Below are 15,399 nucleotides of genomic sequence, written 5' to 3' on the forward strand. Positions count from 1 at the left end.
TCTTTTTTGAAAACTTAACTTCATGGATCCAGGGTGGCCAACTCTTCTTCCTTTCTATGAGATGAATGTGTAAGCACCATTTCCTTCTTTGGTTGCCCATCATCTGCTAGATGGGTTTAGGAACGTAGCTAGATCTATCCACCATTTCCACAGTTCCACCATTAATACTTCCCCAACTACAGTATCTATCCACAGTTTTTTAAATGGGGTGAAACTTCTCTAAGACTTAAGGGGCACTGCACATGTGCACTGGGCTGCTTGGGTTTGCAGGATACCAGGATGCCTGTGCAATGAGTTCCCTTCATGGTTTTTCTGTATGTGTGTGCAAAATATGTCTTGGATTTGATGGAGGAGGGACACACTGGTGGTTAATGGGATGTGTAGTTGGGAAGCACCTCATCCAGTAAAATTAGGGTGCCAAAAAACTTCAGTGACATAGATCTGTGGGCAGTGGGAACTGTCACAGTTACCCTATGCCCTATTTCTATTAAAGCAATGTTGAACTTTAATACTGAGCAAGTCATCTAAAAGCTGTTGGTTCCCTTTAAATGTGTCTCTAAAACAGCTTTTTGTATTTTTTAAAATTGCACTTATTAACTGCTAATAATGGTGATCCATCCTCCTCTATGCACCATGGATCACTTCACACTGAAACAAAGGGAAAGCATTGCCAAGCATCTTTAGGGAAATAATCCACCCTGAAGGGCAACTTTTAATGAAAGCAGATGTTTTAGTTCTTAGTTCATAGGCACATGATTTGACTGTTTAGATATTTGCAAGATTAAGTTATAGACAGAGGCATAATTCTGTTGCTCAGCTCAGAGGTATAGTTCACTTAAAAAGGTGAGTATTTACCACTTTATGTAGATGGATTAAACGAAAACTCAATGGTCTTGCTGTTTCTATCCTAGTTTATAAATCTTGTCAGTAGTCCCATAAAAAAATGCATCATAGATAAACAATGTTTAGAATGTAAAAATAAACAAAATGTATTTTATAGTATTACATCATGAGATACCAATACAGCCATAAAAGAGGAGGGATCGCAGATAAGGCCAATGCAGCAGTGTGGGTGAAATGTCTCCAAAGGAATGTTACCAGACATGTAGGTGCCAGCCTGGGAATTATAGTCAAATGGAAATAGTTATTATAAAAGGGGCACCTTGTTTGGCTGATGGTTCACACAGTGTTGGACTGGGGCATCTGGAGCCCACCAGAGAACTCAACCACAGGGAGACCCCACGTATGCAAGAAAACCCACTCTGCTGCTGTGAGATGCTCTGTCTGTGACACACATAGTGGGAGAGGTTCACACAACTTGAATTTTCTGTGTGCAGTGAGTGGTGGGCTGAAGGCAAAGTTGATTATAAGATGCAGTAGTCAGCAAAATGGCTGTATCCTGGCAGGCCAGTCCAACTTTGGCTTAACTTATTTATGTTTCCATTTTCAGAAAATGTAATAACTAATAATACCCAGGGTAAGGTAATAGCCATTATTCACGTATCTGTTTGTGGGTTAGTGGAACACGGCAGCTTGCTTAGTCTAATAATGACTAATAATACACGGGATAAGGTATGTACATTGTTTACTGTATCTTTGTGGATAAGTGGAACACAGCAGCTTGCTTGTTCTAATAATGACTAATAATATATGGGATAAGGAATGTGCATTGCTCACTGTATCTCTTTGTGGGTTAGTGGAATACGGCTGTTATAGAATCGAAGGGAGGCCCAATTTCATATTACGGGTAATACCCTTGGTTTGTGAATGAAATCTTGGAAAGGCAGGTGTCCTGATACGTATAGCTATGTAGTGTACTTGCCTTGTGGGTAGAGTCAACACGCAATGTTCTGGCAGAATCCAGGTAGCAGACTACTAAATTTGGAATCAAAAGTTACAATGTTAGTCAAGTAAAAAAGACATATTTTGTTAGTCCAACTTTTCTTTGTACCAGTTGGTGCTGCCGATTCAACAAAAAGAAACAAATGTGGCTCTTCCCAGTTGTACTGCAAAAACAGAAAAAAACTGCCCTGATTTTCCTATCAACAATCAAAATATGTACCCTATTAAAATGGTGCTGAATATTGCCCTTCATCTCATTCTTCCAAGATGGCTTCTAAGTTCTTCTTGAAAGCATAAATAGGATCTGACATAATAATATGACTAGACAGAGTATTCTATAATATTGCTAAAGGTAGAAAAGCCTTTAGGCCATCCTTTAGGGTTGACATTTGTTCTTTGTACATCTCTGTGATGAGAGAGGCCCCTCAAACAAGGCAATTTGTGCAGGAATTGTGGGAAAAAACTGCATCTGAAATGTGCACTTTGCACAGTATGCTGCATTAGTAAATGAGCCTTAAGCTGGCCATACACGTGGCGATCTCACGATGTTTCGTACGACCGTCGGTCGCACGAAACATCGTCAGATCCGCCACACACCATTCAGGGCTGAATCGGCAGGTAAGGAGGTAGAAACAATAGGATTTCTACCTCCTTCTGCCGATTCAGCTCTGAAGGGAGAATTTTGGTCAGGCGCCTTCTATGGCGCCCGATCAAAATTTTCTAAAGGTGGCCATACACGCACCGATATTATCGTACGAAACCTCGTTTCGTACGATAATCGGTGCGTGTATGGTATGTCAGCGAGCCGACCGATGTCGCAGGAAGCTGCTGAAATCGGTCGGCTCGTCGATCGGCCAGGTTAGAAAATTTTGATCGGGCGCCATAGAAGGCGCCTGACCAAAATTCTCCCTTCAGAGCTGAATCGGCAGAAGGAGGTAGAAATCCTATTGTTTCTACCTCCTTACCTGCCGATTCAGCCCTGAATGGTGTGTGGCGGATCTGACGATGTTTCGTGCGACTGATGGTCGTACGAAACATCGTCGGATCGCCACGTGTATGGCCAGCTTTACTTGGCCGATCGGCGAGCCGACCGATTTCAGCAGCTTCCTGCGATATCGGTCGGCTCGCTGACATGCCATACACGCACCGATTATCGTACGAAACGAGGTTTCGTACGATAATATCGGTGCGTGTATGGCCACCTTAAGGCTTTAGTGTGTTTTATAATAAACCCAGTGCCGCTGACTAAATCTTATTAATCTTATTATTAGCTGCTTTACTTTTTGCTTGAGTGACCCTCACCAATCCTTCCCAGTCTCTTCTCAGAAATCCTAATTGCTCTTGTAATATGTTCATAGTTTTCTTTTCATTTTCTTCTTTTTTGCAAGTAGTAAGCACTTTTCAGGAATGCAGATGATGATTGACCTTTCGAGAATGTTGTAAATATTTTCATAATATTTCACATTTGTTCAGAAAACGTAGTTCTGCCTTTACAAAAACATGCGAAAGGCACTTTGGTGTTGAAGGGAACACAAGAATTTCACTTCTGAGGTTTTGTTATTAAACAATAATTACATGAACCCCCACTACTCAAACTGAAACTGGTTCAAAACCCATCAGGGGGCTTTTGGTGATACCCTTGGAAATGTGCTGTCAGCAGTTGTGTAAGTTGTCACAAGGCAACAAAAAGAAACAGAACTCTGGAAATAGTGAATAGTTACCCATCTTTTTTTGACAGCGCCTGCTGGGCTTTAGAAGAAATCCTGCCAACTTGAAAGAATGATGACCACGCCACTTAGATAAGGCGTTTCTATTTATATTGTACAAATACAATAATACATTCATTTATTCTATTATAACATCCTTGACAAAAGCATTACCTTTCCCAAACAATATTTATTCCTTTAAGTAAACATTTTGGGGAAAGTTTACCTGGAAATGAACTTCTACTACGTTACTGCTATGTTACTATGTAATATATAATTACTATGTCCCCTTTTAATTACGCTTGATGCTTGAGGTTTCATTTACTAAGTGCAATGTTCAAGAGCAGACTCAAATACCCATGTTCTTTTCTACCCAAAATCACACTGGAATTGCTGGAAAAATATGGGGATTTTATTTTGGCACTTTGCACATTGTACTTCCATGTTGGCAGATGAAGGAGGAGTAAATATACAGTTATGCTTTAGACCCAAGTGTCAGCACCTCATCAGTTCACTCAGTACCTTTATGTGCCAGAAGTGACTTCTTCCTGAAGATTATCTGCTGTCAATTTGGAAAAAGCTCTCTCTCCACACAAAAAGGAGGTACAACACAGCAACTGTTAAACTGGACATTCCAAGGAGTTGCAGTGACCGTGCACCTCTGGAATTGTATGGTAGTTACTGCACATACCCCGTAAGTAAGGCAATATTAGCAATATTTAAGGTGCAACCTGCACCCCACCAACTCTCACAGACAGTTAAACAATCTGGCAGGCTACAGGCTATCACTGACCTAAAGATTATGGCACTAGAATTATAGTTGTGCAACTTAAAGATTTCATAAAGCAGTTCATTTTAAATGTTATTTATTATTTATTTAATGATAAATAATTCATGTGGCATAGGGGCGTGTCACTGATCTATCAGATAACATACGGACATAACAAATGGTTTGACTTGACTTTTTTCCCTTTAAAGGTAATGTTGATAAATGTGATTATGTTTCCATGCGTATTTTGTTCAGTAGCTGCCTATAAGTGTCTTGATTAGCTGCAAGAAGCTTTTCCCACACAGACTAGGTCCGGAAATGTTTCATTCCAAAGGGGAGTTGTGTTTCTATAAGAGGAAGCACTCTCCCAGCATTGATTCATTTGTTCTTTAATATTCCTGAGTGCCAGCTGCATGTTGTGTTCCGCTAATGGTATATGGCAGGAGTTAAATCTAAAGAATCTAAAAATATAATAAAAGGCAGAACATCCTCCCCCCAGCAAACAAGAGACTGTATGGAAACTTTTTTTGGCTTTTATAGTTATTTCTCTGTGGAATGTAAACAGAGCTCTGTCAGTTATCACTAGCACAAGGGTAGGAGTTTGCAGGCAACATCTAAATTCTTCAACTGCCCAGAGATATATCCGAGGATTTGCTCACTGCTCTGGCATAGGAAACTTGTATTTTATAGGGGTATTTTACTTACTGCACCTCAGTGTCAGAGTCGGACTGGAGTATGGGACTGCTACTCCAGGGGCCCCGACCGCCCACTCACCCACCTGCCTGCTCACCCATTGCCAGCCCCTTCCCCCCACGTACATACCTAATACTTCTCCGTGATCAAGTGAGGGAGGGCAGTGGGGTATCTGGTCTGGGTCGGCAGGGCCCACTGTGTTTCTTTTTTATAAATCTGCCCCCTAAAATATCAGCAATGACAGAAAGAAATACAGGAAACCCTTTGATTACATTCTGCTATAAAGGCATAAAGATGAATATAATGTTTCAGAATCTAAGTAAAATAAATCAATCATTTTTCACCAAAGCTTTTTTTTTACATTATACAATGTGTTTATGTGCTGCAGATTAAGTCCCTATAAGAACCACAGATGCCCAAGGAGAACAGTGGGACAAGATCTATCCAGGCCTGGTATCTAAAGCTGATCATGCACAGACCAATAGAAGCTGCTGACTCTGCCCTTATAGACCTGTATATGTTGCTGTTGACCAATATCTACCCTGCTCATGGGTGGACAAATTGGGCAAAGATCTACTTGTTTGGTAATCTGAACAAATGAGCAGATGTTTATACTGTATGTATGGTGAGCTTTACTCTATAGGTAGGGCTGGATGTACAGCTAATGCTACCCTTGACCAATTTGTTTTGCTGCCCGCTTGAAAGGGAGAAGAAAAGAAACTTTTAAAGCAAATTGTAACTGTATTCAGTTGTTGAGTAAGGTTGGTCTGCTTCTCCTACAGACCCAAGCCAATGTCATATTCATGCTTGGATTCCTAAATCCAAGCACGAATATAGGATTTTTTTGCAGTTTGCGTGTATCTTAAGTAATGCCTTGCAAATGGTAGGCTTAGATGTTTGACTTCTACCCAATCACTGTATAAAAACCAACCACAGCCATTTTATTTCCAAAGGGTACTTTATTCTTTCTCATAAACATCTTGGAAGGCATATGTTTAGTAGAAGGGATGCATGCAAGGCTTAGCAGATGTCATAGATATATCCCTAAATTCAGCTCTACTTGGGCCAGGGCATCTACGGATCTACAGATTTTATTCTTGGTTAGTGTGAATCTATCAGGCAGATTGTGTGTATGAATAGGTGGATGCCCAGGGGTGATTCAGCAAACACAAGGGACAATATTTACATTATATGACCTGATCTATGTGTAAAGTTAAGTAGTAGGTAGCTTGATTTGTAATATATATTTACAATTTTTTTTTTATAACTTCCTATATTAGAATCAAGCACTGTTAATAATGGTCCTCTCTGTATCATGCCCTATCACCTGCAAGAAATCATAATCCTGCTCGGCAATCTTATCACCGTATGCTCTGCTCTCTAAAAGCCACTCAAAGGCTTAAATGCCACCATTTCTGAGCTGCAGTGAGCTGATGCTGAGTTCATTTTCTGTAATCTTCCTTGATGCAATATACAGAGAACACATACGGTGATTAAGGGCTTGAGTTGTTCCCAAGCAAAAAAGGAATGAAAGGCAGCTGGCCAGCAGACAAACTCTGTATTTCAAGGACTGGACTTGAGCACCAAGGTTAAAAATCCGTCTAGACTATAAAATACACAGACGCCATGACCAGAATAGATCAACCCTAAGCCAGTATGTAGTCAAAGGGGACCACCCTACATATACCTAGTTTTTCCAAAAATTTGGCTTAACATGGTACCTATTGTAACTATTATCCCATAATCAGTCAGACAAATTACAGTTCTGGGGAGAAGGGGGTTGGAAAATATGGCCTTGTCCCTGAAGAATAAGATGATGGCCACATGTGAGGGATGACTTTAATTTCCCAAAGGTTTTTGTTTTTGTAGTAACCTGCTTGTATAGACATTTTGGTTAATGGCATTCTTGCTGTTTTGCCATTAATTGATGATGATGATATTCCTGTTCCTGTTGTGTGCTTCCTGTTAAGCTGAGAGCAAGCATGGAGCAGGCCAGATCTACCTGCCATGTTCTAATAAATATATCAAAAGTTCCAGTGTGTATCTGTACCTGAACTAACACAGCAGAAGTATTAACCCACTGCTAGCCAGCAGTTTATTACAGTGGCGACGAGGATTTGTGTATTTGGACTCAGAAACAGACTCAGCTGCAGAGCAACCAGGCTGCACAGGCTGCATGATTCCTTCTCTGCACAGTGAGTAACTTGCTACAATGTCTGCCATTGGGAAAGTCCCAGAGTTTTCAGAATCTGCTGAAGAATTTGAGTCTTATTTGGAAAGATTTGAGAGATGGCTGTCTGCAAATGATGTTAGTCAGGAAAAGAAAGCAGATATTTTACTTGCTACACTGCCAGCAAAAACCTACAGTCTCCTTAAAACTCTTATAGCTCCTGCAAAGGCCACTGAATTGTCCTATGAGAGAATTACAGAGACCCTCTCTCAGCATTATAAACCCCAGCCTATCATCATTGCTGAACGCTTTAGATTTTATAGGAGAAATCACAAAATGGGGGAAAGCCTTGCAGACTATATTTTGGATTTAAAACGGCTATCTGCCTCCTGTGAATTTGGTACATTCCTGGATCAGGCTTTGCGTGATAAGTTTGTATGTGGCCTCCATGATGAGTTCTACCTGCATAAGCTGCTAAATGAAGCAGATCTCACTTTCAAGTCTGCTTGTAACATTGCCTTGGCCATAGAATTAACCAGAAGTGACTCTCAGCAATTCAAAGAGCAAAATAGTTCTTCATTTACAGATATCCCTAAAATAACTACAGAGTCTAAACCCATCTCACAAAATTCACCACAGCCACCTACAGTGTCAGTTACAGGTGAGCAAGCATTTCAGACACAAAGGGTCAAACCCTGCTACCGCTGTGGGGGCCTGCATCAGCAACTGAACTGCAGATATAAATCAGAAACCTGTAGAAATTGTGGAAAGTTAGGCCACATTGCTCGTGTCTGCAGAAGCAAACCAGGCAGGCCCAGGGCGCAATATGTGACTAATTGTGACAGCCAGGAAAGTGACTGCACAGACTTGAATACAGTCAATACTACGCATGGGGGAGATGATGGCATTCATATTAAGCTGGAAATTGATGGGCATCCAGTAAACATGTTACTTGACACAGGTGCATCTGTATCACTAATATCAGAGTTTGTTTACAAGAACTGTTTAGGTGGAATTGCACTGCAGAACTCACTTTTACATCTCACTTCTTATACTGGAGAGAAGATTCCTGTACTTGGAGAGATTCTAGCACCAGTCACATATGAAGGTCAGTCATTAACATTGCCTTTAGTGGTTGTGAAGGGCAACAGGCCCACCCTTTTGGGCAGAAATTGGTTGAAGCACCTAAAGCTGAATTGGGCTAAAATATTTACTATCAAACAAACTGAAGCTACCTTTCACAAAAATCTGGAACAGATCCTGAGTAAACATGACTCCCTCTTTAAGGAAGAATTTGGCAGTATTAAGGGGCTAAAGGCAACTATCACTGTAAATTCAGATGCAAAGCCCATTTTTCATAAGCCACGTCCCTTGCCATATGCTCTTAAAGAACCTGTGGAGAAAGAACTAGAAAGAATGGAACATTATGGTATTGTGTCACGTGTCAAATACAGCAGCTGGGCTGCCCCAATTGTAGTGGTCCCAAAAAAGGACAAAACTATTAGACTTTGTGGTGACTACAAGGTCACTGTCAATCGCTGTATTGAACCAGAACCCTACCCACTACCAAATGTAGAGGACTTGTTTGCTACACTTGCTGGAGGTAAATACTTTAGCAAAATTGATTTATCAAATGCCTATCAACAGCTAGAGCTGGATCCGGATTCAAAGCCATTTCTTACCATCAACACACACAAGGGGTTGTTCCAATACCAGCGCTTACCATTTGGAGTATCTACAGCTCCAGCAATTTTTCAGCATGCAATGGATCAGATTCTTCAAGGAATTGATCATGTGGTCTGTTTTCTGGATGACATTTTAATTACAGGTTCAACGGTTGAAAAGCACTTGGCACTGTTAGATAAGGTGTTATCAAAATTAAAAGCATCTGGGGTGCGAGTAAAATTGTCCAAGTGTCACTTTCTCCAGGAGTCTGTAGAATACTTAGGATACCGCATAGATGCACAAGGTCTTCACCCAACAGAAACAAAGTTAACTGCTATTGTTAATGCACCTTCACCTTCAAATGTGTCTGAACTACGCTCCTTCTTAGGACTGCTAAATTACTATGGACGGTTCCTTCCAAATCTGTCAACATTATTACAACCCTTACATGAACTTTTGCAGAAAGATACTGTTCTGTCCTCACCACGTGTTACCCTGAGGTAGTATGTAGCTTGACATACAGCTAAACCTTCCCACACTCCAATAAAGAGGCAAAGGGTAAATCTGTTGAACTTTACTGGGTGATTGTGGAAATAAATGTGTGGTAAAACTGTAATACAAAGGAGATAAAGTACAATGAGTATATGGGAAATACGCTAACACAAAACAACTGCAACATACAAAACATTTCTGGATCTGATTATATGCCACAGTGTCTCTGAGGAGCTGGCAGCCTTTTAATGGTGGCTCAGTCCAGGGTTTATGACCATAATCCTTACCAGCGATGCTACCATGGGGAGAAGATGGGTAGTGTGTGCTTCTTGTGCAGCATGATCTACAAAATGGAGTCTGTACTCCCACAAAGCATTGCAGACATCACATGGCAGGAAGTGTGGTGGTTCCATGAGGTCATAGGTCACACAGGAAATTAATACTTGCATTTGCAGCAAACAGTCAGCAGAGGGAGTTCACTGCTAATGAGTACAATAAACAGCAAAAATGATGGAAGCTGTGCTGGAGACATGACACTCCCCGTCTGGTATCTATAGATGCCACCATTTCATTCCTGAGGAGATAACAACAAGGTTAGTTCAGATACTGGTCTGAAGAAGAATTTGGTTTCTCCCTGTTTGGAGATTTTAACTTCAACTTTGCGGACTCTTCCGTCCTCACTGGGAAATGTTTTGGCAACAAGACCTAAGGGCCATTCATTTCTTTGTGACTGGCAGTCTTTCACAAGAACAACGTCACCAGGCTTAAGGTTTGGTTTGGCGGTTTGCCATTTGTTCCGTGGCTGCAAAGTAGAGATGTATTGCTTTCTCCATCTGTCCCAAAAGGTATTTGCAAGACACTGTACTTGTCTCCACTGACGCTTGTACAAGTCTTTATTAGTAAATTCCCCAGAAGGAGCACTCAGTGTTACAGTCTTTTGAGTAAGTAGAGTGGCAGGTGTAAGCAAGAAAGGATCTTCTGGGTCGTTTGAGACAGAAGTAAGGGGTCTAGCATTTATAATAGCTGAGACTTCAGCCATGAAGGTGGTTAAAGACTCATGGGTGAGCTTTGCAGTTCCTACTTGTAAGAAGATGGAGTTGAGGATCCTCCTGGCTATGCAGTTGATCTCTTTAGAATAAATCTCGTGTTGTACAGTGTGAAGAATGATATTCTTTGCTTGTTGACGTTCTGCTACTGTGTAGACATTTTTACAGTGATGCCATCCTTTGCAGGTACTTACATCTTTAGATGAGGTATGTTTGAAGGAGCGAGCTATGTGGGTCAGACAGGTGATAGCTCGGACGAGTGATTTCCAACTTGAAAACCTATTAAACCTGCTGGATTTAAGTTGGTTGTTAGTGATTATTGTGTGACATGTAGACACTTGGGGGCGGATTTCAGCATCTGAATTTGCATCCACTAGCTCGAATGTTTTGTTCTCAGAAGCAGTTTGTTCAGTTCTACACAAGAATGCAGGTCCTGTGAGCCAAGATGTGCTTTTAAGTTGACTTGCAGTGACAGCTCTGGTTGCATGGTCTGCAGGGTTGTAGTCTGTAGGTACATAGTGCCACTGTTCTGGATAGGTGGATCTCCTAATTCTGAGTACCCTGTTGGTGACATAAACATAAAACCTTCTGGTTTCATTGTAGATATAGCCCAGTACCACCTTGCTGTCTGTGTAGAAAACAGTTTCTTTGAGCTCTATGCCAATCTCAGCTGTAATAAGTTCAGCTAGCTCCACAGCTAGAACAGCAGCACAGAGTTCCAGTCTGGGTATGGTATGCTCTGGAATTGGTGCAAGTTTTGCTTTGCCCATAACAAACCCAATGTGACATTGTCCATAGATGTCCACGGTTCTAATGTAGGCGACAGCAGCTATGGCTTTAACAGAAGCATCACAGAAAACATACAGTTTTTGACTTTGTATTTCTGTAGAAGGTGTTGAAGCATATGGACGTGTTACCTGAAGGCTGGAAAGAGTTGTCAAAGAACTTCTCCACTCTGCCCACATATTCTTTTTATCGGGTGCCAGTGGAGCATCCCAGTCAGATGTTTCCATTGTTAAGTCTCTTAAAAGTGCTTTACCTTGTATAGTGACAGGAGCAGCAAATCCTAATGGATCATATAGGCTATTTATTGTGGACAGGACACCTCTGCGAGTGAAGGGTTTTTCCTCCTCATTTACTTGGAAGGCAAAGGTATCAGACTGTAAGTCCCACAGAAGTCCAAGGCTCCGTTGAACAGGTAAAGAGTCAGCTCCTAAGTCTAAGTCTCTTAGGTCATTTGAATGGTCCTGAGAAGGGAAGGCTTGCATTACTTCTTTGCTGTTGGAAGCTATTTTGTGAAGCCTAAGGTTTGAGCAAGCAAGAGCTTCCTGTGCCCTTTTGAGAAGACAGATTGCAGCTTTACTTGAGGGTAAGGATTTTAAGCAGTCATCTACATAAAAGTCTTTTTCAACTAATTGCTTGACATCTGACCCATACTCCACCTCACTTTCCTGAGCAGAGCGTCTGAGCCCGTAGATTGCAACTGCAGGGGAAGGGCTGTTGCCAAAGATGTGTACCCTCATTCGATACTCTGTGATGTCTTTGGAAGGATCATTGTCTCTGTACCAGAAGAATCTCAGGAAATTTCTGTCTTTCTCTCTTACTAGAAAACAGTGGAACATTTGTTGAATGTCAGCAATAAATGCAATAGAGTCTTTGCGAAAACGAAGGAGTACTCCCAGAAGTTTGTTATTGAGGTCAGGGCCTGTTAGGAGGACATCATTTAGGGAGACACCTTTGAACTTAGAACTGGAATCAAAAACCACTCTAATCTGTCCTGGTTTCTTTGGATGATACACTCCAAATATTGGTAGGTACCAGCATTCCTCAGTGTCAGTGAGGGTGGGAGCTAGCTCTGCATGACTGTTCTCAAATATTTTCCCCATGAAGGTAAAGAAGTGGCTTTTCATCTCTGGTTTCTTTTGAAAGCTGCGTTTGAGAGAGTTGAAGCGTTTTAGGGCCTCCTCTCTGTTGTTGGGTAGGCGTTGCCTCCGGGGTCTAAAGGGTAGAGGTGCTACCCAACTGTTGGCATCATTTTTGACTAGCCCCTGCTCCATTATTTCTAAGAAGAGTTTATCCTCAATAGACATTGCTATCTGATTATCCTCTTTTGATCTATGAAACACTGTGCACCCCAGATGGTCTTGATCACTGTCACAAGCATCGTTGTCATCAAAGGGGTTCAAGAGGGTGTGAGTCAGGTTTGTATTAAAGGGCCTTTCTTTTATGAGGAAGCTATTGTGACATGGTTGGAAGATGGAGGGACGTCCATTTTCTAGTGTGTTTGTGAGCAAGCTGTTTACATAAGCTGGTTTGTGCACACTTCCAAGACAGACGTCTCCTATTATGACCCATCCTAGGTCTAACTTCTGTGCGTAAGGAGCATTGTTTGGACCATTAATCTGGTCCCTTGCTTTATGGACCTGTAAGATATCCCTCCCAAGGAGAAGCAGTATCTGGGCCTTGGGGTCAAGCTTAGGGATTAGGTGCATTATAGGTTTTAAGTGCACGTGGTGCTGTGCTACGTCTGGTGTAGGGATTTCAGATCTATTGTCAGGAATTCTGTTGCACTCAATTATGGTTGGTAAAGGTAATTGTACCTGTCCATCTATGGACTCTACCTGGTAACCGGATGCCCTTCTCCCTGTTGTCTCAGTGATTCCTGCACAAGTTTTTAGGGAGTAAGGAGTGCTTGGGCCTTTGATATTGAATGCGTCAAAGAAGGCTGGACAGGCTAGAGATCTGTTGCTCTGGTCATCCAGGATTGCGTAAAGCTTAACCGCTCTGTCTTTATGGCCTGTTGGATAGACTCTGACAAGGCAGATTTTAGAGCAGGATTTGCCACCTGTTGCTCCTTTACAAACTTCTGTGCATTGTGAACTGACCTCTGGTGTAGCTTTAGCAGTGTTACCTTCCTCCCCGCCATGCTTGCTGGCACCATTGTTGTGAGGTAAAACCCACGGGGCTGGCCCAGGGTGTAGAGCTGTGTTGTGATGTGTGCTGTCACATTCTGTGCATTTTACACTGACCTTACAGTCCTTAGCGAGGTGAGCTGTTGATGAGCAGCACTTGTAACAGATGTTGTTCTCCTTTAGGAAGGCTTTGCGTTCCTCTATGGACTTCTCCCTGAGGGCTCTGCATTTCAGGAGAGGATGAGGCCTTTGATGCAGGGGGCACTGCTTACCAGGGTCTCTGCTCCTTGTCTCTTCACGTGTAGAACCAGCGGATCTGTGGGAAGAATCTGAAAGGGAAGCATTAGTTTTGTGAACTGTTACTGCTGCTTTGCGAGCATTAAGCACTAAGGGAGTTGTGTGTGGCAGACTGAGGTCAAAACTGGGGTCATTTCTCATCTTGGCTTGTTGGTATACAAAGTCTACAAGCACAGTAAATGGAGGAAAAGGAACATTGTGCATTTCTTTGTACTTTGACCCGTGTGTCATCCAGCGCTCCTGCAAGTTGTAAGGTAACTTTTGCACAATGGGGTTGACACCTCTGGCTGTGTCAAGGAATGCAAGTCCCGGTAAGTCCCCTTCAGCCTTAGCAACCTGAAGTTCCATTAATAAGTCACTTAGTTCCCTAAGTTTTTGGTAACCTTTATTAGATATTTTAGGGAAATCATCAATTCTTTTGAAGAGCGCATTCTCTACTACCTCTGCTGAGCCATAACACTCATTAAGTCTGTGCCAAATCATTTTGAGGCCAGTCTGTGGGTGGTTTATGTTGATCACCCTGATCCTTTTGGCATGTTCTGCAGACTCGGTACCTAAGTATTTAATTAGGAGGTCTATCTCCTCGCTGTATGATAGGTCTAAGTCTCTGATAGTGTTTTGGAAGGAAGATCGCCAGGCCCTGAAGCCTTCTGGGCGGTCATTAAACTTTACAAGTCCTTTGGTGATTAGCTCACGCCGGGCAAAGAACTTGGCAAAGTCCATTGTGGCCTGGTTGGCACCAGGGTAGGTGGGTGGACCAGTGTAATAGTGAAAAGGTGTAGTGTAATCATACCTGTCTGGAGGCTCTCCTTTAGGCGGATTTGTGACATACCGCTTTAACATAGCAGAGGAGGCAGCTGGAGGGTTACCCATAGATTTAGGTGCTTGGTTGGCGTAGGTTCCGTAGACAGGATCACTTTGCTCCGCGTTGTCTCTTTGGTGGATCTGCGGCTTGCTGCTGACTTGTTGAGTCGCATGGCAGTCTTGGTCTGGCTCCTGGGTAGCTCGTTGGTCTGGTTCTTGCGCTGAAAGACAACCCATACCTTGTTTGGAGTGCCAGTGGACGTACTCAGAAGTGCGCTGTAGCGGGTCTTGGGCCTCAGTCTCCAGATCTGGCATCCTGCTGTGTCTTTCACTGTCAGGGTATATGATTGCCTCTAGAGCTTCCGCTTCAGCTATGGCTGCTGCAGCTTCCTTCTCTATATTGAGCTTCTCTAGGAATGCTTCTAGGCGACCGCTTTCTATTTTTCGCTCTGCTTCTAGGTGCACTCTTTCTGCTTCCTGGCGCGCTCTTTCTGCTTCCAGGCGTGCCCATTCTACTTTTGCCTCCATCTCCTTTTCTGCAAAGGAGGCGCGGGCCTTGGCTGCTTCTGCTTTTGCGCGGGCAATGGCGGCAGCATTAATAACAGACGAGCGCTGGGAGGAACCAGAAACCTGGGACCTGGTTGTAAGCGAAGGTGTCCGTTTCTGGGACATTATGCTGTTGCGGGGTATTTGCCCTTGCAGGGACGGCTGTATAGTTGAGTGCAGGTAGCTGCAAAATAGCAGGCCTCTGTGTATTCACTATATCTTATTGCAGTTTAGTGGGGGTACACTGCACTTTTGTAGCTGCTTTCTTGCTGCGCTTGTTTTATAGCCTGTAGTGAAGCCTCTGAACTGCTCTACCCACTGGATAGCTGCTGTTTTACTGCGCTTGCAGTAAAGCGTTTAGGTACAGTAGTTCTACCCGCTGGATAGCCGCTGTTTTACTGTTCTGTCCTCACCACGTGTTACCCTGAGGTAGTATGTAGCTTGACATACAGCTAAA

Source organism: Xenopus tropicalis, chromosome 5 (assembly GCF_000004195.4).
Source record: "Xenopus tropicalis strain Nigerian chromosome 5, UCB_Xtro_10.0, whole genome shotgun sequence".
NCBI classification, from domain to species: domain Eukaryota; kingdom Metazoa; phylum Chordata; class Amphibia; order Anura; family Pipidae; genus Xenopus; species Xenopus tropicalis.